Raw genomic sequence first — 25,837 nt, 5'->3', positions numbered from 1 at the left:
AGTGTTCATCTGTTATTCATCAAAATAGTAATTGATTATCTCCTGCACACAGTATCCTGTGTATGTGCTTGTTTGTTGGGTGGTTTCAGGGAATGCTAAGGAAAACATGCCATCCACATATTATTACAAAAAAGTAAATATTAGAGGATGTTTGCCCACTGCTTTTCTTGAGAGCAAAACATTAATTGTTAAAATATAAATACTCTGCATTTCATTTTGCTTTTACAAGCAATCCTGCTGTTATTTCAGTTTACAGACATTTGTTTCATGTCTACCCCATGCTAGGCTCTCTGCTAGGCACTAAAAACATAGAAACATAAGTCAGTCCTTGATTACCAGCCACCCACAGCCTATTGAGAGAAACAAGCCAATTAAGAGTTGAAACAAGCAATTTCAATCAGTACAGTATTAGTGATATGTGTATTGAATAAGATGCAGTGTAGGCTAGGAATTATATAATGTTTGGTATGATGATGGTGAACAGTTAAGAAAGTATTACTCTCCATCCATCCATCCATCCAAGACTATTATGAATTACACAGAAACATCTGACCTAATTAAGGGTAGTCCTGACATTTATTGTGTCCCTAAGGACTATGACCAACACATTCTTTCATTAAAGAAAACTAGTTTCCCATGATATGCTCCTGTCCTTAGTCTGTTTAAATATGAAAGGCAGTTGACAGTCTTAATCTATCACAATTAAGTTTGAACGTCTCTAATATAATAGTCTGAGTACAATAAAGTTTTGAGCATTATTTTGTTCACTAACTTCTAAAACTCTCCAAATAGAAAGTTATATTGGAACTAGATTGACTCCCAGAAACAGAATAGAGTATATGAGAGCTTGGGACCTAAATCAAACACTGAACCTTTCATGCCTGACCCAGCACTGTAAAATGGCAATAACTGCATTCTTGGGGTATCACCCCAACAATGATTAACATGGAAAATACTCCAGGTCATAGTTTCACTTCTCTCTCTCTCATCGCCCCCGCCCCCCCCCCACACACACACAGTATTTATCATACCAGTCCTGCTGGGAGGGAATGAAATTCTTAATCCCCATCACTCTACAATGGTTTTTCTTAAGTGAGAAAATTCCCCTAATAAATCTTATCTTCTTTGGCATTTATTTAAAAAAGAAAACAAAACAAAATTGTGACTCATCACACAAGCTGTGTACAAATTCCACCACTAAAAATTATTCCTAATAAAAATTTCCTCAACTCTGACATCAGCTGTTTAACATTTGCTCTGTGCTAGATGAAGTCAGAGATACAAACCACAGTATTCAGGAACAATGATCACATAACGAATGCAGTGATTGACTGAATGCAATGACCAATGCAGTGACTGAAACAGACAAGACATGACCCCAGCCCCTAAGTAGTTTACTTACCAGCTGTAGAGATGTGGCTAAGAAACACACAAAAAATTAAAAAGCAATAATATGAAACAATAACAAAAAAGTTTGCCACTGAGAACTTTACACTTAGAAATTATTAAGACAGTAAATTTTACGTTATAGGGTTTTTTTTTTTACCAGCATTAAGAATAAAACAATAAAAATGACCCTCATTGATAATTCAAAAGTAACTGTGAGATCTTAAAACAATACTGTATATCTAAGCTAGTGCTCTGCCTTTAAAGGAAACATGAGATGAGTCTTCTTTTTTTCTGACTACAGTCCATTTTACAAAGAGAACTGGAGAGCTGCAGAATGTGTGCACACCCTGTACAGCAACAACCATTCTGCAAATACATGGTGGAACACCAGGCGGGCAGCAGCGGAATTCCGCCAACAGATGATGCCCGCTGACACGCTCGGTCCCAAAAGCAGGCATCCCACCTGGCGACAGGGTCTCCCAGCTGCGGGGCTGCTTGGCAGTACACATGGGACTCAGGAAAGCCAAATGGAACACTCACTTTACTCAGTAATGAGGCCTTTCCATTTCATGAATACAAAATTTTACTTTAACTCATTAACTAACAAGTAACCATTTATTCCTACTAAAATCAAAAAGTTTAAAGACTGGGTGGACAATCTGCTAGTGCGGCTCTACATGCTTGTTAGGAATTGGCTCATTTAATTTCTCATAGGACCTCATGAAGCAGGTACCAGGAGAACATCAATATGAGAATAATCATAGCACAGTGCCAACATTCCAGGGTTGTGGAGAGGATTAAGTGGCATACATATACTATACCTGTTAGCCTTTTGCCAGGCACAGTGCACGTGGTCAGTAAATGGCATGTCTTACCATTACTTGGTTAAGTGAAGAGAAGGGGGTTGGAGATTTTAAGAAACTCTGAGCAACAGAAAAAAACAGGGTTTTCAGAAAGCATCCGAGATCTCAAGTAGACCAACCTAGCTGAGGAGCAGGGTTACAAGGAGAACAGCAGTGGCTGGAAAGGTAATTCAAATTCCACTGTGGAGGAAGCATACTCAGCCTACAGCACCTTTTACCCCCACACCTCCTCTGTACCTTTTACCCCCACACCCTGGGAGATAGTAAGAGGATTTTAAGAATAAAGGTGGCATGAAGATAGCATTTTATCAAGATTTACCTACAGACAATATTCAGGGTGATCTGAAAAGGGAATACTTAAGGGACAGAGTAACCAATCAGAGGTGGCTTCAGCAATACTCTCTGAGAAAAGAAGATGAGGACTTAACTTGGAACACAGGAAGGAAAGGAAAGGACAAATATGAAAGAGTCAAAGAACAAAAACAATGCATGAGTGAATGCCCAGGACTTAAGGTGATTCTCCAAGGCTTTCCAAAGATGGTTCCTTAGCAATGGATGCTCAGTGGTATTCTAGGAGAAAGGCCAGGAGAGGGGCTGGTATAGCAGCAATATTAGGAGGTCTGTTTGTGACACTGTGAATTGAGCTCGAAGTGGAAAATAAGTTAAGTGGACCTGGCAAGTGGCATAAATGTTGAGATAATCAATGGTGAAGCACAGCTGGCACGAGGTGTGAGGGTGAGGGGGATATTCGTAGGTGAAGGATGACCAAATGGCCGAGCCAGAGATCTGGTGGATGCAGAGACTTAGGTCATAGGAAGTGGATCAACCAGGAGGATGGGAAGGGGAGATGAGAGACTCTGACCTAGAAGGATGACAGAAAATGGAGCAGCAAGTCACAAGGTCCTGAGGTCAAGGAAAAAGGAATGAAAGTGTCCCTGATTCATAAATCAGGATCAAGATCCTAGAGAAAATACAGAAAAGAGAGCGAGCTGAGGGAGGGCAGAGGGGAATGGAAGGACAAGGATGACCACAGACAGGACAGCAGAACACAAGGACGTGAGGTGGGAGGCGAGGAAGGAAAAAGTCTACTGTGGGGGTGAGGGGGTCAAGGCTCAGCAAGATAAGAACAGTGAGATCAATGTTAATATTCCTTTTAAATTAAAAATATTCACCAGCACCAAAACATTTCCCACCAAAACTTTGGATAATTTTCCTGGAAAGAACTTGCAGGTGCCCCTGAAAGGGACTAAGTTAGAGAAAAAGCACTGCAAAATACTGTTTGCTAAATACTTCACTGCTGCCTGACTTTATAATAACAAACTACGCTTAAGCACTCCAGATTTCAGGCTGGGTTTAAAGATTATTAAGCAAGTATTTAAAATGAACACTAAATTTCAACAGCACATACATACACTAGAGAATGTGAATCAATCAAGCTTTTAGGCTAATAAACACTCTCGAGAAGGTGCAAGAAGAGTTGAAAGAAAGAAGCTAAAGTTTAAAATAAGTCCTATTTTGACATTAAAATTTTTTTTCCCAAAATCTCAAATTGGTTTCCAGGCACACTAACTGTCTACATGAAGAAGCCATTTTTAAAAATACTAAAATCTCAATAATCATTATACGCATTTAACAGCCTCTCAAGTTTTACAAGAGAGCGATCATTTACCCAAACAAGTATGAATTGTACCAAGACAGAATCCCTCTATTACTGTTTGGTAGGAAATTAGTTCTTCAAACATTTACTAAGTATCATTGCTTGATTGATATCAGTTTACAAAAAAAGAGAGAGAAAGGAAAAGAAGCCACCTCTAGGGATGAGGACACTAAAGGAACAAAAGCAGCAGCTTCCTCTGGGGAGGAAGGAACAAAAGCAGCAGCTTCCAGGGACACCCCAGATATAGCTACAGTTTATGAACACACTCCTAGTCCTCAAACCTCACTGCAGATACCCTACCCAAACACAGCTGTGATACCCAGGCTCAACTATTTAACCTGTCTTCCCTACACATAGGCTAGGACTCTTGGATTAAGGCATATGAATTATTTCATCACTAAAAATCCTGCAGATGGCTCATGTCACTGCTTCCAAGAGTATCTCACTGTTTTGTATAGTCTTCACTGTTTTCATAAGAAAGAAATCTACTGAGTTTCCTTTTTCCACTTAATTAGGTTCACTCCTAGAATACCATTTCAGTATGAATTGAAAATGCTCCCTATCATCACCAACATTTTCCCTTCATAACTCTTCCATCCCACTTTTCTTCTTTGCAAGTGTGTTAATATTATGGTTGTCAATATCAGCTGTAGAAATAATATAATGAGAATGGTTTGCACAACACTGATGTAACCTGGGAGCCAAGGAGAGGGGACTGGAATGCACATGTGTGAACAATGACAACTTCACTGTGGTAGGTGGCATTGAGTGAGCACGTGTACTATGTGGCCACCACATTAAAAATGAATGAGCAAGTAGAACAATAAATTTGCATCAAATTTTGTGTTAAGCTTGAACATTCCTCCACAGAAGCTATTCAGATGATTCATAAGTCCACAGCTACTACGCACCCACTCATGCATCATGTTTCGTGCGGAGCTTTTTGGTGAAACATCACATCACCCAGGTGACTCAGCCTCTCTACAGCTCAGATTTGGTACCCTGTGACTTCTGGCTTTTTCCAAAACTAAAATCACCTTTGAAAGGGAAGGGATTTCAGACTATCCATGAGATTCAGGAAAATACAACGGGGCAGCTGATGGCGATTGGGAGAACTGTGTTAGGTCCCAAGATGCCTACTTTGAAGGGGACTAAAGTATCAATGTCCTATGTACAATGTTTCTTGTATCTTGTATCTTCTTCAATAAATATCTCTATTTTTCATATTGCATGCCTGGATACTTTCTGGACAGAAGCATGTGTATCTATCGTGTGTGTGTGTGTGTGTGTAACACAATGTATTTTAAGGCACATTCTCTCTAGCATTTGTAAAACCACCAAGCATTGCATATTCAGCTGGACCATGATCAATACAATGAATCAGGAACCCCCCTGACCCCAACCATCACTTGGCAGAATGGTGCAGTCTAGAGTAAGACTGCAGATGAAGTTGTTTGGTTTCATTTTTTTTTGGATGAAGTATTTTAAACTGCACAATGAATGGATGCCTAACTTGGCATCGATCACTCTTCTTACAAAAGTGAATGTGAGCAGGTGATACATGCTGAAGGTTAAGAAATGTTGTGCACACAGGTCTGTACATGTACATTCATTTAGGGTAAGATGTACACATGGATTTCCTTCTCGGTAAAACTGCTCTAAGGGGATTCTCAAAGATGAACCAGTAAGAAAGAAATTATATATGTTAGTTGTACTGAGACATTCTGGTTATCTTGGATTTGTTAATGGGGACTATGTGCTTAATTCGGAATCTCGGCATACATACAGGGTCTGGCACAAATAACACCCCTTTTTATTACAGAATCATAAGCATGTTATTCTGCAACATAACAATATGAACTCAAATACATCACATAATATTTTATGTGGAATGTTCAAGTTAAAACTATAAATTATTACACCCATATTATTACCCTACCAACCACACTCAAACAGGCCTTACTTCCGCCAGACCCTGTGTTATAACAGAAAGAACACAATACATGGAATTACAAGGCTTCTGTTTATACCTGACAGTTAATGCCTGGGCTCCTATAACCTCTCTGTGTCCCAGTTTCCTCATAGAATTTACTCTTTAGAATTGCCATAAAATATACAAATGATTTCTGAGAATCTAGAAGTCTTAGAAAACAAAGTTATGATTTTATTTGAAAGTCTATAGTTATGTATTAATATATAGTAAGGATTTCCTCTGACAATTAATTGCATAAAATATGAAAATTCAATTACAGCTAACCTGACAATGCTAACTTGGTCAACATGCTCAATGAGTATCACATTTTATTTTTCTCATGTTAATAAAGTGCTCTTAGCTGAAAGGAAAAAATTCTCCTTAAAGAAATGCCTCCTTTTTGGTATTACCAACTACTTTCCTTTAGTTTCATGTGATGAAAATACTTCTTGGTTTATGCCCCATACTGCAGCGGTTTGCACAGTTGGCCACTGAATTTTACGCAATAGATAAAACTTGAATTGTTTTAATCGACTAATAGACATGCCCATCAGCTGGAACTTGGGCTGAGGGGCAGAGTAGCACAGTGTAAAATGGGCCTGATGCATTAAAGGTGCCACATAAAGTAAAGCCATTCATGGAAACACGTAAGACCTATGCCTCTCGAGTGCAAAGGATACACAGTCAGATCAAGAAGTAGTTCAGTCATTTCTTTTAGTGACCATGGAGCACTCACTCCCTAGGACTCACACCCTGCTCCAGGCCTTGGGGTGGAGCAGTCACCAGACAGACCCAACTCCCTGTCCTTGTGGAGCTCACCGCAAGCTCACTGGTCAACCTTGGGGCTGAAGAGCAACATAGAAGCCAGGGAGGGTGTGACTATGCTGCCAGGGACAGGGGGCGCTGCTGTGTAGCTGTGAGGACTGCTGCTCTGAGCAGTTACGAGAAGGCAATTCTAGTGTGCTCTGAGCCGTGCAGCATGCAGAACAAGGGCTCCACCTCCTCCCGTCACACAGGTGGTGACACCATCCCCAATGGCACAGACCTGCATCACTCTGACCTACTGTCAGATCCCAATTAATTTCACTTCATAAGTTTTTAAAAATAACTCTTCAATAGCCTAGTAAGCTTCACTTCTAAATAATTAAAGTTGCTTTAAAAAGAGCCTTTTATTTCAGCCAATTAACTTATTTCTTAAAACTAAGTAGTATAAATGCTATATAACCTATTTAAATACTGAACATATTTAAATCGTAAAGTAGTTTGAGGGATTTGTTTCAATTCATCCATGAAGTATTTTGTCCTTTGTCTCATGAGAACTTTCAAACGCTGCCTGATTTTAACTACAACTGGTATTTAACTAAAGAGTATCCAGGAATCCCTCAGATCCACTGTATGAGTGAGTTTTGGTGGCTTGGAGCTCAATGATAGCTGAAATATTTAAAACTGTCTTTTATTTTATTGGGTCATGTCCGTAATTTGCAAAATTGTCAAGCTGATTATTTTGTAATTGAAATATCCACAGTCTGGCCAACTAATGTCCATCCAAATTAGGAATTGGTTCAGGTACGTACTTATTTTCATTTCTCTGTTACAACCCTAATAGCTTCTTTGTTTACCTGGCATCTCTGCTTTCAAATGGACATTTCTGACATATGAAGTTGATGAAAGGTAGCTCTGATGCAGTAAGGTGAATTTATAAAGAAAGCATGAAATATTATCAGAGATACAATATATTCATTTTCTATGCGTTCACAAACGTTTTCTAAATAAGAGTGTTCACCAGCTTATGAAGGGCTGGGCACATGCAGCATGCATGTGCAACATGCATGTGCAGTCTATGTGCCACAACCCTGGAGACGTCATTGTCCCACAATGGTTTATGTGAGTAGTGCCTGGGGACTCTGAGCATTTGGAATTGTGGGTATGAGCCCATACTGCTATAGAAAGTTAAGGCTCAAATCGCACAGACAAGGTGTTTCATGCAGGCCACCCAAGATGTTCCAGAGAAACAGTAGTGATATTCACTGATTCACATGTCTTCCTTAAAAGGGTAAGTGTATATTCACACAATCAAACCAAATACAAAGGAATTAGGTAACCTGATAGAAGCTTTTTGGAGTTAAGAGAATGGCAGTCTAGAACCAGTGTCATTGGGTTCAAATCCCATATACTACTTATTAGTGGAACCCTACACAGGTGTTTTCGCCTATGCCTCAGTTTCTTCATCTACAAACTGAGGATAACAGCAGGCCCTGCCCCAGAGCTGTTGTGAGGATTACAGGAAGTAATGCATGTCAAGTAGCCAGAGGAGTGCCTGCAGTAGTAAACACCAGGGAAGTCTTCAGATTTGGGATCAGTGTGATTGGGTAAGAAAATCAAGGCAGAAAGAGACTCAGTTTCTCATGGTTTTAAGAACTAGTGATTCATTTCAGAATGAAAATGAAAGTTCTTGACTTACAAGAAACTTTTCATTAGGTCATACTCCTTTACACTGCAACTTTCTGACAAAGGTAAAAACCCATGACTTGAAATAACATGTCTGAAAACAAAACTCTCCTGCGTCTGAGTACTTTGACTATTGACACAGGTTGTCCGTAAGAATCCACCTGGGCTGATGCACATGGCACTTGGAACCACGAGCACGGCTGACATTTACTAGCAGCCGCCCCTCATGGGGGAGGGACATACCCCATGGACAAACAACTCTTGTTGTTTGACATAAAATAGCTATTGATAGGACTTCAAATTCCAGGAGAGAATCACTGTCAAAAAGCTCTTGGGTCATGCTCTGGTGAGGGATCTATTGCTTTCATTCATGTTCTTTAAATATCAGCCAACCCCTGGTGCATTCCACTTACACCTTGGAAAATCATCTCATCCATTTCAGTGCACACAGTGTTGGCTCCCGGTGCCCTGAGGGAGCAGCATGTGTTATGAAGACGAATGTGTCATGCAAAGTCTCGGGCTGACAGCAACAAGGCCTATTTCCAAACTGTGAGATGGGACAGCTAGAAGTCAGAAAAAGGCCTGGCATGTTAATGAGCAGATGCTTTTTGTCTATTTCAAATCTTATACAAGAATCCGGCAAGGGGAGATTTGATGACTGGTTTTGACAAAGACTATATAGCTTTTAGATAACGAAAAACAAAACACACAGGAAACACACTCTTCACTTGCACCTATATCTTGTGTATATACGATTAAACCCTGGTGCACGGTGTGCCTGCATTAGCCAGCTGAACAAAAATAGTCCAAGGAGCCCTTACATGGCCCTCCAGGGGCTGTGTTAGCATCGCCTAACTGGTTCCCTGCCTCAAGAAATGAGATGGGGAGATCCTATGGGGTAAAATTAAAATTTATATTGCAAAATATCCAGGTAAACCAGAAATCTGAATAAACCAGGAATAGATATACTGTGTAAAACAATCTGTGTAAAAAGTAGCCAAAAACCAAAAGGGTCACACAACATCATCTCTGAATGACATTAATATTTCACACAGAGTTTTCACTGTTGTTGAAGTCAGCCAGAAAAATCAGGAGAAAGCACCCAAACCTTGTTTCTCAACAGCTTAATGAAGATGTTCTACTTTTAAATCAATTAACATCTGTGATTGTAAAATGTCTTCATCATAAATGCAATTAGTGTAATATACTGGATCGACTATAGACTACAGTTTCTAAAAGGAAAGAATAACAGTATTTTTGGTCCAATGTTACTTGTTCTAACTTACTGCTTGATTATACCAGCCAAACAAAAATTATATGGTTTATGGAAGCAGAAAAATCAGAATCTATTTCTCTTCATGGCAAATAAGAGGAAGCTAAAGCTTGGAAAGTTTATACAGCTTATCTGAAGCCAAATCGTACTTGGAACTAAAGCTAGACTCCTATTTATTTCATATGAAAAGACCTGGGTGCTAGGAAGTAAGTGCAATTCTTGGTGCTGCTTCCTAATGCAAAGCAGAAATTCCCTCCAGGGTTACCGAGACCTGTGGCTGAAACTGAGGGAGAGGTGATGCACACACTTGTTCAGGGGAAGTCCTCACATACCAGATGGTTCACATCAGGAGGCATCGTTGACCTGAAGCTGTTCCTCGCCAATTACTATAGCACAAAACCTTCATGCCACATGTCTGTGACAGTTGGCGATCACTATGGTAAGTGAATTGCACCATCCAAGGTAGTGCACTAACCTTCCCTACCTGGCATCAAGACTCCCCAGGTTACAGTACACCTGCTGTGATTCCCTCTGGCTGTATCTTCCTCCAAATAGGCAAAAACAAATCAAAATGAAAGAACATTTGCTAACATGTTGGCTGAAATATTACCACCAGTTACATGATGGGGACCACCAAAAATGTATTTAAGTGATGTACATAATCACAATATATTTAATACATAAAATATGTGTATGAAAATACATAATCATGATAGGACATTTTAAGTTTGGATAAAAGTGTAGAATGGAAGAAGAGTGGCAAACATCATCCTGTTTTAGATTAAAAGGGTGGTCCTAATTCTTGCCAGGTGAACACTTCCACTTAGTACTTATTCATGTGTTTACGTTACTGTGATGTGCCCTAGCAATCAAGATTTTCCCATTTCTAAACTCTTGCTTAAAACACACACACACAAACTTGTCACTAAAATTCATTTTACCAATGACCTTCACATGCCAACCAGGTTGCTGAAATAAGGATAGTGGAGACAGAAAAATATAAATGGAAATTGTAGGGTTCACTAAAACTGAACATAAAAAAACAATGGTCCTGACCTAGGAGGAGACCATCCAGGAACTCCTGGGTCTTCATGTGTTTGTACCTCAGTTTCTCTTCATGAGCACTATTTCAGATGGGACAAAATGAAATGCTTAGAGAAAAGCAAACCGCTTTTGCTTTGCTTTGTTCTGCTCAGTAAATAAATTGCTTTGCTTTTGTTCAATAAATGAATTGTCACACAACATAGACGGGATGCTTTTGGGTCAAAATAATTCATGCCCCAATTGAAAGGTAAATGTTTTTCAGGAAAAAAAAAAAGTAAGGGGCTCAGCCAAGGAGTGCTAAGGCAGGTACAGTCAGTCAAAGAAGAAGTGACCTTCAGACAGGAGGCTGACTTCTCTCACGGGGACTCAATCCATTGTCAGAGGGAGGCCAGGAGTTCATCTCTGAATTTCCATCACCTGTCCCACTGTTCAATGGACTCACCTGACTCCAAACACAGCCTAGCAGACAGCAGTGACTTAATAAATTACTATTTTAAAAACTGTGTGATGAGGGGACTAAGGAATAACATTTTGAGATTGTGTAAATGCAGTGTCATCCCATGCTAATAAGATTCTGCACGGATGGTTAGAAGTTTGAAAGGGGACAGAAGGAAAATGGAGCTGGCGAACACGGCCCCCTTGCTCACTGGCACATTGCCTGTGGTACTTCAGGGTTGCCCCTCCCCCTCTGTCAACCAGCCAAGAACACAGTACATTCCCTCTAAGGGAAACACATTCATTCTTCAAGTTAAATTAAGGCTGACCTAATCTCTTCGCAATTTTAACATGACCCACACTGGAGGGTCTCACAGAGACCCAGTGCCCCCACATTGTCAGAGTGAGGATGACTCAGGGATCATCCTGTGCCCAAAGCAGGGCCAGTGTGGTAGGGCCCTGGCAGGTTCAGAGTCAGGTTGTCTGTAACTTAATCCCAAGCACCGAGGGTGACAGGGCAGAATTACCTCAGAAGGACCAGGGGGAGGGGGCTACCTTTTCATAAACTCTAACAGTGTGGTTCTCCAAGGCAGGAGCCTCATCTTTTCAGAAGGTACTGAGAATGCCCAGGGAACATCCGTCAAGTGAACTATTAAATGAGCAAATGCAATCACATGGCCACCTAGGAAACTCCTGAATGCCAGCTGTGCTCCTACAGGTCTCAGATGAAGCAAATCTGTGCCTTACTCTGGTGGGTATTGAAGACTTATCACTTTTAATGTGATTTAATGCACTAGTTACTTTCCATAAACATTTTGATTACATGAAGAAAGCCTATATTAAGAATAGTAATAGAAAAAGATATCTCTGCTACATTCTCATAAATGTATTAAATGAAGGCAACTGTAAAATAGTCTCACTTTTCTCCTCTGTAAAATCAAGAAGTTAAAATTAAATCGGCTAAATCTCTATCTTAGACACTCCACGATTTCATACACAAAAGATGGCACAGTTCTGAGCAGAGAGAACAGTCATTTACAATGTTCCCAGGGGTGACAAGGAGTCATGGCTGCTCTGCCACCTGATCCAGAGTGACTAACACCTGAGATTCCAAATGTAAGTGAAAAGAGGCCCCAGTACATTTATATGTCATTAGAAATCATTCGAACAGACAAAGATGACACGCTTTTCAATAGGCACAGTTGTCCTCCTTTTGAAGATTAAGAAACAGAAATTGGGAGAGTTACTAGGTCAGAACAATTTAGAATTCATTTGGTCCCATTCACCCTGCATTTCAAAGCCAGACAGCCCCTGCCTGTGTCACACTGGAAGATGCCTATCTGTGCAGGTGGCAGAGAGCAAAGACAGAATGGCCTCTGAGATGAAATGAAATGCTAACCACAGTGGGTGGAGAGAGAAAAGGAAAACAAGAGGAGGAGGCTTGGGCGTCCTGAGCAACAAGGAGAAAGAGAGGAAAGAAATCACTGTTTTCCAATTCTAATTAACTTAGAAGTCAGAACATATAGTCAAGAACTGTAGTCACTGAAAAGAGAAGCTACTAAAAAAATTTTAAAGATTATAAACAATATTCCTTGTTAAAACACAAATTCATCCTCATAACTGAAGTATGTGACAAATTATTAACATTTTAAGTCAATGAAATAAACAAATTTCCTTTTAGAGAAGACAAGCCAAATGATACATTTGTGTACAAAAACCTGAAATGGGGTCAATTTTCTTAAAATCAGATGTAATAATTAGAATTAATTCACTGTAGTACAGGCTTGTTGAAGGTTAAGCAGAGCCTGGGATTATTAGACTAAGTTGAAAACAGTTTCTAATATTTACTTGTACCTTAATGTCATTAACACATGAAAGGTCTATCGATAACTTAGTGGTCTCAAAAACACCTGAAAAACCAAAATATACCATCAGATGCTTTTCTCCTTTAACAATAAAACATGGTAAAAATAAATAAATAGATAATAAATAAATAAATAACGGACTGGACATCAATTAGGAAAGTCAGTTTAGAAAAAGCTAAGTTTATATTACATAAATTAAAAAAAAAAAGACAGTCACGAGTTGGAAGAGATAAATTCTAATTCTTAGGACTGAAATATATACCTGGCTTAAACAGTTTGCTCTTGGATGGCACTCAGGTCAGATCAATACCAAAATCAAGTAAGGAGGCAAACTCAATGAGAGGTTAAATCAAAGGTCACTTCTCGGTGGGGTGGTAGGAGGAGAAGGGGGATCACTAATTCATCCCATTCAGAGCAGCAACTAAACTACATGGTTTTCAGAAGCTTTCACTTGGTACTTCTACCAATTTTAAGAAGTAGCTGCATTCTTTTTTTACTTGTCTGATCTCAAGACAAACTATAACCTATTACAATCACGTGGCAAAGTCCAATTTTTAAAGTTATGCGAATTTCAAAAAAAAATCAATCAATTTAAAGAGGGTAATGTCTATCTACCATGGAGAAGAACATCTAAGCAAGTGAGGCGTCACAGTGCTAGATTTTCACCACGACGGATGAGCACTGGCTGATAAGAGAACGTCAAAACCACCCAAGCCTGGGTCTTCCTGTGAGATTCAACCAGAATGCTGCTCTCTGCCAGAACATGGTGATGGTAATAGAGGCAGAATGCTTTTACCTCAAATGAGCTGAGAAAAGATGTAGCAAAGGACATTGACGAAACCATTTAAACAGTAGATTTAAGTCAATAGCAGAGATGTACCACTGCAAATTCCAACAGAGGGGCTGGCAGCTCCCTCCTTTAGGTGTGTAATACACGGAGAGGGGTCTACCACAATGCAAGTCGCAATGGCAGAAAGGGCGGGAGAAGTGGCATTGTTGTTCAACGCTAGTTACTGCTGTTATCTGAATTCCCATCAGGACCTCCAAAGTAGTTCAGGCCACTGCACAGGAACACTGTGAGAGCAGGGGCAGACAGCGTGTTGCTCAAAGTCCATCTCAAAAGGAGGCAGGAGGCAGCAGGGAGGAGGGAAGGGCAGAGGCAGGAAGAGACAGACTCCATGCCATCAGCATCCTAAACTGAGGAAAGAACAAGAACTGCATTCAAATACACACAAAATATCACTCCCACTGAAATGTCTTTATTTATAGTTTAAACTGTGTTACAGTAATACTAAAGGCACATTTGAAAAGTCATCATATTCTCAGTGTTCTAACAAAGGCATGTTCAGTTCTCCAGTTCTCTCACTGCATTTTCAATTTAGTTTCCACCTTCACTGAGCGTTCCCAAGGCTGGGAATGGGTGCAAGGATAACAAGACAGGGCTCCATTGCCAGAAGGGCTCAAAAACATTCACTTTCTAAGGTAACTCACAGTCCCTTCAATTATACACTCTTTTCTTTAAAAGGCATCCTTAAGCCAAGTAACGTCATTTGTCTCAAGTGTACAGAAAACAAATGTGTAAAACAAATGATAAGAAATTCTCCAAAGCATCAATGATTCAGATGTGCTTTTGGTCTAGAGTATAGAGAAAAGAACATCAAAGTTTCTGTATAAGCCTCATTGCATTTAGAAATAGTAGAACCAAATGTTAATAAATTTCAGTTTACGTGCCCTTTTATAGTTTTGGAACAACCAGATAGCATGGGTGATAACACTTCAGTATACCTCACAGTTCAGAATGATGACAGAAAAGCTAATGAGAGAGACCAAAATAATAACACATATCTGTGTACATGTTGTGATTATACAGGCTAATGGTTCATGTAGGCTAATGGGTTCAAGTGTTATTCAAGATCTAATTATCCTTATTCTTAAGTTAGCTTAAAAATTTCATAACAAGCCAAGAAAACACTGCACTTTATATTTAAGAAGTGGGCACTAGTAAGCATAAAAGAACTATAGGACTACACAACTTTCTACGCAATCTAACAGTCAATCGTAACCAATGCTTTTAGTCATTTTTGTGACCAAAGTGTAGAAATGATTTAATAAACTAATGATGAACTTTCAAATAACATAAGTTGTCAAATAGTACTGTTTGGTTGACAAACCAAACTTGCTGCCACTCTTGGCTAGTCCTGTTTGACATTAGCTAATATTCAGGGTCATGATCAGAGCACCCTTGCTGATAATGAATGATGTTGTCGTTTTACCATTATCGCGGAGGGCTGCCGCCTTTGGAGGACACTGCATGCCTGGCACGAGGTGTTTTATATACACCACCTCATTTAATGTTTATATAACCATGAGAAGTAAATGCTATTATCTCCATTCTGTAGGTGATGACAGTGACAACAGCTACTCACATGTATCAAGCATTTCCATTGTGCCAGTGCACGCAGTGACATACTCATTTAATGTGCACAGTAGTCCTATGATATGGTTGCTATTATTACCCTGCTTTGACAGATGAGGAAATTGAGAAATACAGAGTAAGCAGCTATCCCAAGGTCACACATATTATATGTGGCAGAGTCCTGATGCTGACCCAAGTCCCCCTAATGTCAAAGCCACATTCTTTCCCACCGACCCCAAGGAGGCTGGCTCTCTAGCCCTGCCCTCTGCCTCACCTATGAGAACAGCTACAGCAGCATACAGGAAGGGGGCCAGGGCTGATATGGCCAGAACTACACCCCTCAGTCCATAAGCTAACTCATAAATCTGGACCCTAGTGTTTCTGAAGAAATTCACAATAAGGGAACTGAAGTCCTGCCTCAGAGCTGGCACAGCTCAATGGTCCAAGGAGCATGTGACCCAAAGGCCAGGGTTTCTAGCTGACCAGAGCACAAGACATCCCAGGATAAAGAGTCTTGATCTGGACAGATGCCCCATGTCCCTTCAGTGTTGATCCGCTGCTTAGTTCCAATGTATGGCCCACTATGCACCTGGTCACACGAAGCTCTCTGTTCCTAAGCCAAACAAGCCAGGCACCCACCTCAGCAGCTGCCAGTGTGAGGAAAAAGACAAACAACTGTGGCAGGTGGTGGCATAAAGGTTATAGGAACCACAGCAAATTGTATTTGGATATAGTGGGGAGCACCAAGTGGGGTGGGGGTCAACTCTGAGGCCAAAGGAAAAGGCAGTAGGGAGCCGAGGCAGGAGCCATGGTTAGGAGGAAGACGACTGTGCTAGCTATCAACCGACTAACAACTGTCAACTTCAGAACAGACAGAGAAACTGTGAAGAAATGAAACTAATGTCTTGAGAGCCATGCTGGAGTGTGTATTGCAGAAGTGGCAGCTTAGGGAGAGGGTCTCCACTCCCACACAGCACCCAGGGCAAAGGTGCTCGCCTTGACTGGGCAACACCCGAGTCCAGGTGCTCCACAGAATACTCGATGACGGATGCATTCTTAGTGCAGTAGCAGGTAAGCAGCCGCTCTTCCACCATGTGACTACGAAACACCTGCAAACTGAACCGAGCACACGAGAATGCTAATGGTTCCCACCGCACAGAAACTGCCCTTTCAGTTAGCAAAGGCCAAGAATGAGAAAGAAATAAGGTACAATATTTAGCAGAAATTGCAAAGCCACCTTTATGCCACTTATTTTCCCCCATTCAGTTAAGGCACTTGTTAGAGATTGAATGTCTTCATTAACAACATTCGTATATGCACAGACAGGAAAACAGTTAATATGTGTCACCTCCAGGGAGTGACTTTAATGTCAACAGGCAGAGTCTATGCTACATATCTGTAACATTTAATTGTTTTGCAACATATGTATTATGTTAATGATTGCAAAAAATATACCGGGTCTCATACCACAGTGAGAATATTGAATATATTCACAGGTCAGGAGCCAGTATACTGGTCCTGCTTCACTTATTATCCCCATGAGGGAATCTGATTCTAATGGTCCAAACTGGGGAGGTTGCATGTCCACAGAATTCACAGAAAAAGCTACTACCTGCAAACACCCAGGCAACTTTGAAGAGGGCCAGGAGCAAGGAGAGAGTGGAATGGTGAGGGAGGGGAAGGAGCTGAGATCAGCTTCCGCCAGACCAGCAAGCACAGTGGATGGGTCGGCGGGCAGCCAGTTCCAGAGCTGGTTTCTGCCAATCCCCTCCTTTCTGCCAGGGTGTGAGAGAATGTGATAAAGTGTGTGTGCCCAGAACAGTGACCAGCACTGGGGCAAAATGCCACAAGTGGATGTGAATGAATATATGGAACGAAGGAGGGGAGGGAAAGGAGAAAAGAGGGGAAGAGGAGAGAAGAAAAAGCTGACAGAGAAAAGCAGGCAGAATGAAGGCAGGAGAAGAAGGGACAGGAGGGGACACCTAAATTCTGCTCAGCAATTAAAAGGTTGTGTTTATTATCATCAGAGTTATACATGAATTTAATAGTATATTTTTAACATGTAATTACCTTTTATTTCCCTTTCAGGCCTTAGAAAGTGTTGCTAACTTCCAATCCAAGGCTCAGAACAACAAAGGCAAGTGCTCTAGATATCCAATTGGGGATTTCTAAAAAAAAGGAGACACAACACAAATTATTCTGGAGAATAAAAGTGATTAATGTTTAAAGTATCATTAAAAAGAAACTGATTTTTACCAAAAGAACAAACACAGTACATTTCCTCATATACGTGGAAAAAGATTGTGTCCAAATTGTCTTTCTAACTTTAGAGTTTGCTAGAGCTAGAGCTACTCTAGCAAACTCTAAATTGATTCTAGAAAAAAAAAAAAAGGAACTAAAGAATAGGCTGTGTTTGGGCCTTCACTGGGAAACAGACCAAGGGAGCCTGTGTAGGGCCACTAGCCCTGAGGCCCCGCGTGGCTTTGCACCATGCCCACCACAAGATCCCCCACACGACTTGTTCACAAAATCCTGCAGCAAATGATGTAGCCTTCTCACAAGCTCCTGCAAACTGGGGAGGAAAACATATCTTATATTTCAGAAACTTTGTTCATGTTTGCAAGGGAGTCAAATATTACAGAGCAGCATTTTATCTTGTCCTCCAAATGCGTTCCAGTTCCGACATGAGCTCACAAACACATGCCCATTTGTGTGGGGGCTTCTTTCGCCTGGAGGAAGGACAGACCTTGGAGGCAATGCTGCCCCAAATTTTGACTACACAGTATTTCATTTCAAACAATCAGCGTGAACGGGGCACATACTCACACCCAGAAATTATAGGACTGTATTTTCCAAAAGAGGAAAGAAACTGAGGCTTTTTGAAGAAAGTCATGTCCCTAGGGCCGTCTGACACCTAAACATTTTTTTATCCAAGTATCTTCCAGTACATATGTATTGGGACATATGTGAATGAATCATAAAATGATTGTTATCCATACACCGACAACTCAAACAAAATAACAGTAGAAAACTTGACTGTCTTCTCCACTAGCATCTGCTTTCGGCATCCACGATCGTTTATGCAAAAGTGGGGGCTCACAGACAGGGAACAAAAATGCTCTCACTATAGTAGATGTCTTTTTAATTGAGATTTACTCTCTATTTCGCGAGGATATATAAGTAATCAACAGTAAAAATATTTTAAGGAGGCACTTGGGACTTCAACAGTTGCTGGTGAAGAGCACTTCATTAAGGCCGATGCCAGCTTCCCAACCACGATCTTCTTTCTAGAGTGATGTGTAATGAATGACTTGGCAGAAGTTTATTAATAAGCCTGCAAATCTTGGCCTAGATTTTGTTTAGCTTAAAAAAATAGAAGAAAGCCCCAAAATGTCAATTTAAATAACAAGTAGAATGATACTTCCCATTTTCACATTTAAAATGTTCAAAACAATCTACCTACTTCCCCTGACCCATTACCCAGCAATGTTCAACAAGAGCAAAAGTAAAATTAGTACTGGAATAAAACAGAAATATAAACTCCAAGTTTATGGCACTTTTTGTCAAGTTTGTGGCAATTTAAGATTTTATTTTATTTTTTGAAATGTATGGGATCTAGGACTTCAATTGAATAAAGTCATATACATATTTAATAGGATGTTAGAGAAATTTTAATAAAAATATATTTGGGCCCAACTTAAATTGATCACGACCCATAATAAAAATTGAAAATGTTTTATGCTTTACTTCTTTGCAACTGGTATTTTTTGTTTTGTCCTAAAATTGTATCAAAAATCCCTTTTCGTATTTATCATTATTTTTGCCTTTTCCTTCTCACAGTTTGAAGAGAGAAAATAATGGAGCTGAACTCCCACTCTAATGCTGCAGAAATAGCAGAGTCACATAATTACAAGGATGGGGAATGATACCACATATGAAAGACTTTAGGACTAGACTTGTCTTCAAAGTTGCCATAGGACAGCAAAATCATCCTAATAAAAATAACTCATAGCACCTATTCTTTTTTTTTTAATTTTTAAGATTTTATTTATTTATTTTTAGAGGGAAGGGAGGGAGATAGAGATAGAGAAACATCAATGTGTGGTTGCTGGGGGTCATGGCCTGCAACCCAGGCATGTACCCTGGTTGGGAAGCACCTATTCTTGAAGATAAGGGATTGAATGGTCATCTGCTCCAATCGACTCATTTCATAGCACAGAAAATGAAAGCCCAGAGTGGCCAAGTGACTTCTCCAAAGTCACACAGCAAAATTAGTGTTAAATCTCTGGTTTCCTAGGGGCCAATCCAATGCTCCATTAAATTATAATCAATTTATAATTTCCATAAATAATCCATTAAGAGCTATAATTTCATCTATTTTGCTACACACCTATTATTCTTCATAGCATGAACATCACTTAGTGGGTCAACTCAATTTTACGTTAATACAAAACACTACTAATGTCCAAGAACATACCCTGCCTTTTACTCCCCTGACAAAGCCAGATTAAACAATGAATGTCCATGAAATGAAATTTGAGATACTTTTAGGCTGTCTAATCTAGATACATTTATCCTCAAAATAGAATTTCCCTTTCTTATTCACAGTCAAATCATAATCATAGCTTTGCTACAATGCAGTTTCAAGTAGATTTTATAGATAGCTATCAAGCAAAATATAGGTATTCTATGGTCAAAGCTTAGATAAGCAGTTTTAAAAGTAAGAATTTCAAGATAATATCCTATTAGATCCATCAATTCAGACAGAACTCTTACTCTCTAAAGCTCTGGAGTCATTCAAGAGCACTCAGCAGTTAAGTTACCTAGGTCAGCAGCTCACTATCACAAACAGGCATCTGTTGACTCCCAGTTACTTACACTGCACAGTGCTAGGTGCAAGGGAACCAACAAATGTGCAGTGATGTCCCTGCCTACTGTACTGTGATGACTGAGATAATTAAGGAGGCTTTCATTTAACTGAATCAAAGTTTGCAAGTGACCAATGTGTGTGTGCCAATGTGTGTTTAGGCAGATAGCAAGTAAATTCATATGGGGTTTTCCCAGAGAATAGGCTGACAGATTTAGTAAAGAGTGTATGTTCGGGAAGCAAGGTAAGATAAATTAAAACAGACCAACAGATGACAGAAGAACAACTTTATGCATACCCAAAGGAGCAAAAGAATGGCATAGGAAACAAAAATATCATTGAAAGAAATTCTATTCTTGAAAGTGTGTGAGCAACAAAAATGCCTTCCTTATATTTCCTTACAGAAACTGATTAATGGTATTAAAATCCAGTGCCAAACAACCCCATTAAAAAAGAGACAAGCTTTAAACATACTTTCAACAAAGAAAATGAACAAGTGCCAAGTAAGCACAAGAAAAGATCCTCAATATAATTTAGACAGTAGGGAAATGCAAAATAATACCTTAATATGATGCCACTATATACTCATTAGAATGACTAAATTTAAAAGGGCAAAAATATCTAGTTAAGGGGGGGTTAGGAGGTGGAGGGATTGAGCAAAAAGGAAAAAGGACTCATGGACATGGACAACAGTGTGGTGATTGCTGGGGGGAGAGGGGTATAAGTGGACTAAACGGTAATGGGAAATTATAATAAAGATTATATGTTTTTAAGAAAGGACAAAAATATCAAGTGTTTACAAGGTAATGGAACAATTGGGATTCTCATACAATGCTGGGGGAAAATTCAAAATGTTAGAGGCACTTTGACAAATAATTTGGCAGTTTTCATACACACACTCAGCATATTGCCCCGCAATTCCACTCCTATGTATTTACCCAAGAGAAACTGAAAGATAAATTCCTCACAAAGACTTGTACAGAAATGTTCACAGTAGCCTTATTCATAAGAGCCCATAACTTGAAAGAACGCAAATGCCCACCAACTTGCTGAATGGATAAACAAATCGTACTGTATCACACAAGGGAACTCTACTTTGTAATGAAAAGAAAAAAATTACTGATGCATACAACATAAGTAAATCTCAAAAACATTATACTATGGGAAAGAAGGAAACACAAAAGACTGTACCTGTAATTCCATTTATGTGAAATTTTTGAGAAGGCAAAACTATCAACAGAAAGCAGATCAATTGTTGCCAAGGGTGAGGATGTGGGGGAAGAGATTCACTGTAAAGAGGCATATTGGAGGGATGGAAATGATCTACATCATAATGGCAGTTGTGGGCACATTATCGTATATACTTATGAAATTCACTGAGTAATACACTTACAATCAGTGAATTTAAAATCAATTCTAAAACTACTTGTAAAAATATTTGATGTATTAATTGGGAAGCACCTCTTAAGCATCAGTAGGCTTTGTCCTAGTCTAACGAATATACTTATCATATAAATAAAGATATGACAGGCTTATCAAAGTTATAGCTGATTCAAGTTTTAAAATGGCTAAAATGTTATATAATAGAATCATGGTTCTAAAGGTAAAAAAAACAAACAATTTTATAAGTATTGCTATAAAATATAGGTAAAAAAATTCATTCATTCAACAAATATTTCCTGAGGGACTACCATGTGTTGGTCCCTACACTAGATGGAAAAAGTGACCAAGATTAAATAAGAAAGAGCCCTTGTCCTTACAAAGTTCATCATCCAAGAAATGTAAGGAATGCACTCCCGTGGTAGAAAGTATAAACTAATTACCCAGTCTGAAAAAGACCTGTGAGTTTGAGTTTGTTAGTCACTCCTAAACTATGGCATAAACATCTGTGAAATTACAGGCTGAACCAAGAGAAGAATCAAATTCAATAAGGATACACACAAGCACTACTCTGTTCTGAACTGGTTAACCTGGGTAGGGGTATAGGTCATGTTCGAGTGTGCTGTGGAGGTACTCATTTTAAACTCCCTTCGAAAGCCCAGCTCAGGGGCCCAAATCCTCTATGGTGCTGCCATTCCTTGCACAACTAAATCCCTAAAATAATGCATGAGCTGGGAATTACACTGTTATCTACTATAATATGCAGGATGATAAGTGTTAAGTATTCCCAGAACCTGACAAACTGAGGCAAAAGCAGGTAAAAAGAGAACCTGGAAATATTTAAATCAACTAGGGAAGCACCTGGGAGTGGGGGTGGACTCATTTGGAGAAAGAGACATCATTCTGAGTGTGCAGTTACAGGGAGGTGAATACGGCTCATGATAGGAGCATTCCAGCACCGAACAATCTCACATTTGAATAGACTGCCTCATAAGGCGGGGGACCCAGTGTTGGCAAGTTTACTGAACTAAGAATTCAGCCATACTCTATTCCTAATATTTCATCTTAATGTGCTACACGAATCATTACCATCACCTCACAATTTGTCTTCTAATGCCCAGACTTTCACTAATGTACCCTCCTACTGCCCCCGCCCCATGCCTACAATCTTTACATTCCTTTGGTGGCTCTCCACCCACTGTGGGACCAAACACCACTCCGCCGGTTCCTGGTCAATACAGCTCTTCTACCATTCATGCTGTGTGCAGCAATTTTGAATGATTGCAGAACATGCTCATGGGGCCTTGTTTTTCTTGCCTTCACATTATGCACATGAGGTCCCCTTGTCTGAAATACCCCACATCTCCTGATGTGTCTGGAGACTTCAGCCCCTTTATCTGTGGCATTGCTCCGACAATCCCTACTTTTAGATGCATTCCCTTGACTCCTTCATGTGTTCACCAGTTCCTCCCCTTCATGCTGTGGTGCCTCACTCATCACCATGAACACATCAGCCCAGATATAAGGACCAATTATGGCTCTGTCTCCCTGATAAACCATTAACCCCTGTCTGGTTATCTTAATCCCTACGATTTAGCCCAGGAGGTGACACTTCATGGAGTTTTCTCAACAAACCAGGGATTCCAAGATATTCCAGTTCTGTATGTCTTGTCTGATCTGACACCCATCAGCAGTGTTGACTTGGGATGTGTAGGAGGGACAGAGTAAGCCCAGGGAAAAGCTGTTATTCTGAGGCTACAGAAAACAGAGGTGAGCAACTCTCTGAAAAATCCAGGCAGGCTGAAGCTGGGATACAATATTGAGACCAAAATGATTTCCTCATGGATACTCTTAGGCATTCTGAAGTGTGCTGGATTCAAATCCTGCTTCCATGCCTTCACTATGTGACCTTGAGTAACTTAACCTTTCAAAGCCCAGGTCTCCTGGTCTGTAAAATGGAGGAAATTAGAACCCTTACTTCAGAGGGTCATTCTGAAGATCAAATGCCAACTTACTAGAAAGAAGGCAGCAAAGGACTCGGTGTAGGGAAAACACTCCATGTTGGCTGATCCTCAGCAACCTCTTCCTACTCACTTTTTCATCAATGAATGGAAATAACACCTACTTTGGAATAAAGTGTTTCAACAAAAATGTGTAAAAATGCAAGGTATAGAAAAGTCACTTGGGTATAAATCACTGATTCAAAACTTCCCAGAAAATTATCTTTCCTTTCCAAAAAGACAAGATTTTACAACCAGAGACATCCTCTTGAGGTTCAAAGCAGAAAGATCACAACCACCTCCCTGTGACGCTCCTTATATGCTGGGAAGACGACCGCACAGAGGTCTTTCATGTATTCTACTAACTCATTTATTAGGACTGAGTTGACTAAGATCCTTGCATATCTCTAGGCTTTACAAAAAAAGAAAAAAGCACACCACAAAGTTTCACTCGGATGTATACAATTCGTGAACAATTAAGTTCACTCAGATGCATCCCATCAGTTTTGTTCATTGATTTTTCCATAAACAATAACACTTAGCAAAACCACATATAGTCAAAGAGATGTTATGTCCAAGATAGAAGTTTCTGAAAAAGGTCATAATGGAAAAGCTGTAAACTGCTAACTATCGTGTCAGGGTCTCAAAGTTCTTTTAAAGGTAAATGTGCCTGGCTCCAAAACAATATATTTAAAAACATGTTGCACATCTCAAATACTCATTTTTAACAATCTACAAATACATGTTTTTAAACCTAGCATGTTATTAGTCATGATCCAATGATTAATATTGTCACTTTCTATGGTTTTAATACTTGTGAGTCAGTAGCTGAACATAATTGTCATTTATAAAAGACTAATAAAATTAAAAAGCAAACAGAGTTTATAGTGGTTCCCAGCCAAAATTCCAGCAGGAAGAACATATAAAGAAGAGTGATTCTGATATATTCTGTAGGACTAATATGATACTTTGGTTAGAAAGAATAGAGGAAGGAATCTCCTTCATTAAAAATGTTTGACTTTGAGTTTATTTTTGTGTATGCTGTAACTTGGTGGTTGACTTTCACTTTTTTGCACATAGCTGTCCAATCTCCTAATACCATCTATTGAATAGGCTATTTTTGCTTCATTTTATAGACTTGGGTTTATTTCTGGGCTCTCTATTCTGTTCCATTGATCTATGTGTCTACTCATAGTAGACACATAGTGTGATCTATGTGCCAGTACCAGGCTGTTTTATTACAGTGGCCTTATAATATACTTTGATATCAAGTATTGTGATCCCTCTTACTTTGTTCTTCTTTCTCAAAATTGCTGCAGCTATTCAGGGTCATTTATGGTTCCATATAAATTTTTGAAAGGTTTGTTCTATATCTGTGAAATATGTCATTGGTATTTTAACAGGGATTGCATTGACTCTATAAATTGCTTTGGGTAGTATAGACATTTTGGTGATGTTAATTTTTACAATCCATGAACATGGTATCTGCTTCCATTTATTTGTGTCTTCCTTAATTTCTTTGTTCAGTGTTGTGTAGTTTTCTGAGCACAGGTCTTTTACCTCCTTGGTTAGGTTTCTTCCTAGGTGCTTTACTTTTCTTGTTGCTATAGCAAGTGGGATTTTTTTCCTGATTCCTGATTTCTGTTCCTGATATTTTGCTATTGGTGTAAAAACTTGCCTTCTTATATAACTCCAGAGATTGCCTGTATTCAGAGTATATTAAGAGTTATTTTCTCTTTGGTCAGCATGTTCTTCCAAAGTCACTGTACTTCTCTGTCAGGAAAAAATTGTAGAAAATATGTATTTTGTTGTTACTCAAATTCATATGTGCAAAATCCCTTATTAACTTACATTGTGAAGAATACTTCTTTCAACAACAAACACAGGAGTCAGGAACTCACTACAACCTAAGGCAGAAACTATGTATCTTATTTGGAGGCTGACCTTTACATTATTTTTTTCCAATTTTTTCATTGTGGTAGAATACACATAAAATTTACCATCTTAACTGTTTTGAAGTGTACACATCATGGTATTAAATACATTCAATAATGTTGGGATTGCCAACATCCGTCCCCACAGCTCTTACTTTGTAGAACTGAAACTCTGTATGCATTAAACACTAACTCCCCATCCCCACCCCCAACCTCTCCCGATCACCACTCTACTTTCTGTCTCTATGAATTTGACTACTCTAGGTATTCCACATAAATGGAATCACACAATAT

The 25,837-nt window shown here is 39.5% G+C and overlaps 1 protein-coding gene and 1 pseudogene across 4 annotated transcripts in view; one reads left to right on the top strand and one right to left on the bottom strand.

Annotated features, from left to right (window-relative positions):
* FAM110B (family with sequence similarity 110 member B) overlaps positions 1–25,837 on the bottom strand; it is a 148,071-nt gene that overhangs the window by 100,138 nt on the left and 22,096 nt on the right. For 2 of the 4 annotated variants that reach the window (XM_045861518.1, XM_045861522.1), the window contains exon 2: positions 17,433–17,530. The exons of 1 other annotated variant lie outside the window; for it this stretch is intronic. The gene's annotated coding sequence lies outside the window, so the exon portion shown is untranslated. Of the gene's footprint in view, positions 1–13,742; positions 14,144–17,432; positions 17,531–25,837 lie in introns of all 4 variants that reach the window. One more of the 4 variants, XM_045861519.1, reaches the window with a different exon arrangement.
* Positions 1–25,837, top strand: part of LOC123833237 — a 45,751-nt pseudogene that overhangs the window by 18,439 nt on the left and 1,475 nt on the right.

This window comes from Phyllostomus hastatus, unplaced genomic scaffold (genome assembly GCF_019186645.2).
Source record: "Phyllostomus hastatus isolate PE091 unplaced genomic scaffold, TTU_PhHast_1.1 phas_scaffold_21, whole genome shotgun sequence".
Taxonomy (NCBI): Eukaryota; Metazoa; Chordata; class Mammalia; order Chiroptera; family Phyllostomidae; genus Phyllostomus; species Phyllostomus hastatus.
This window is presented reverse-complemented; position numbering and strand designations above follow the sequence as displayed.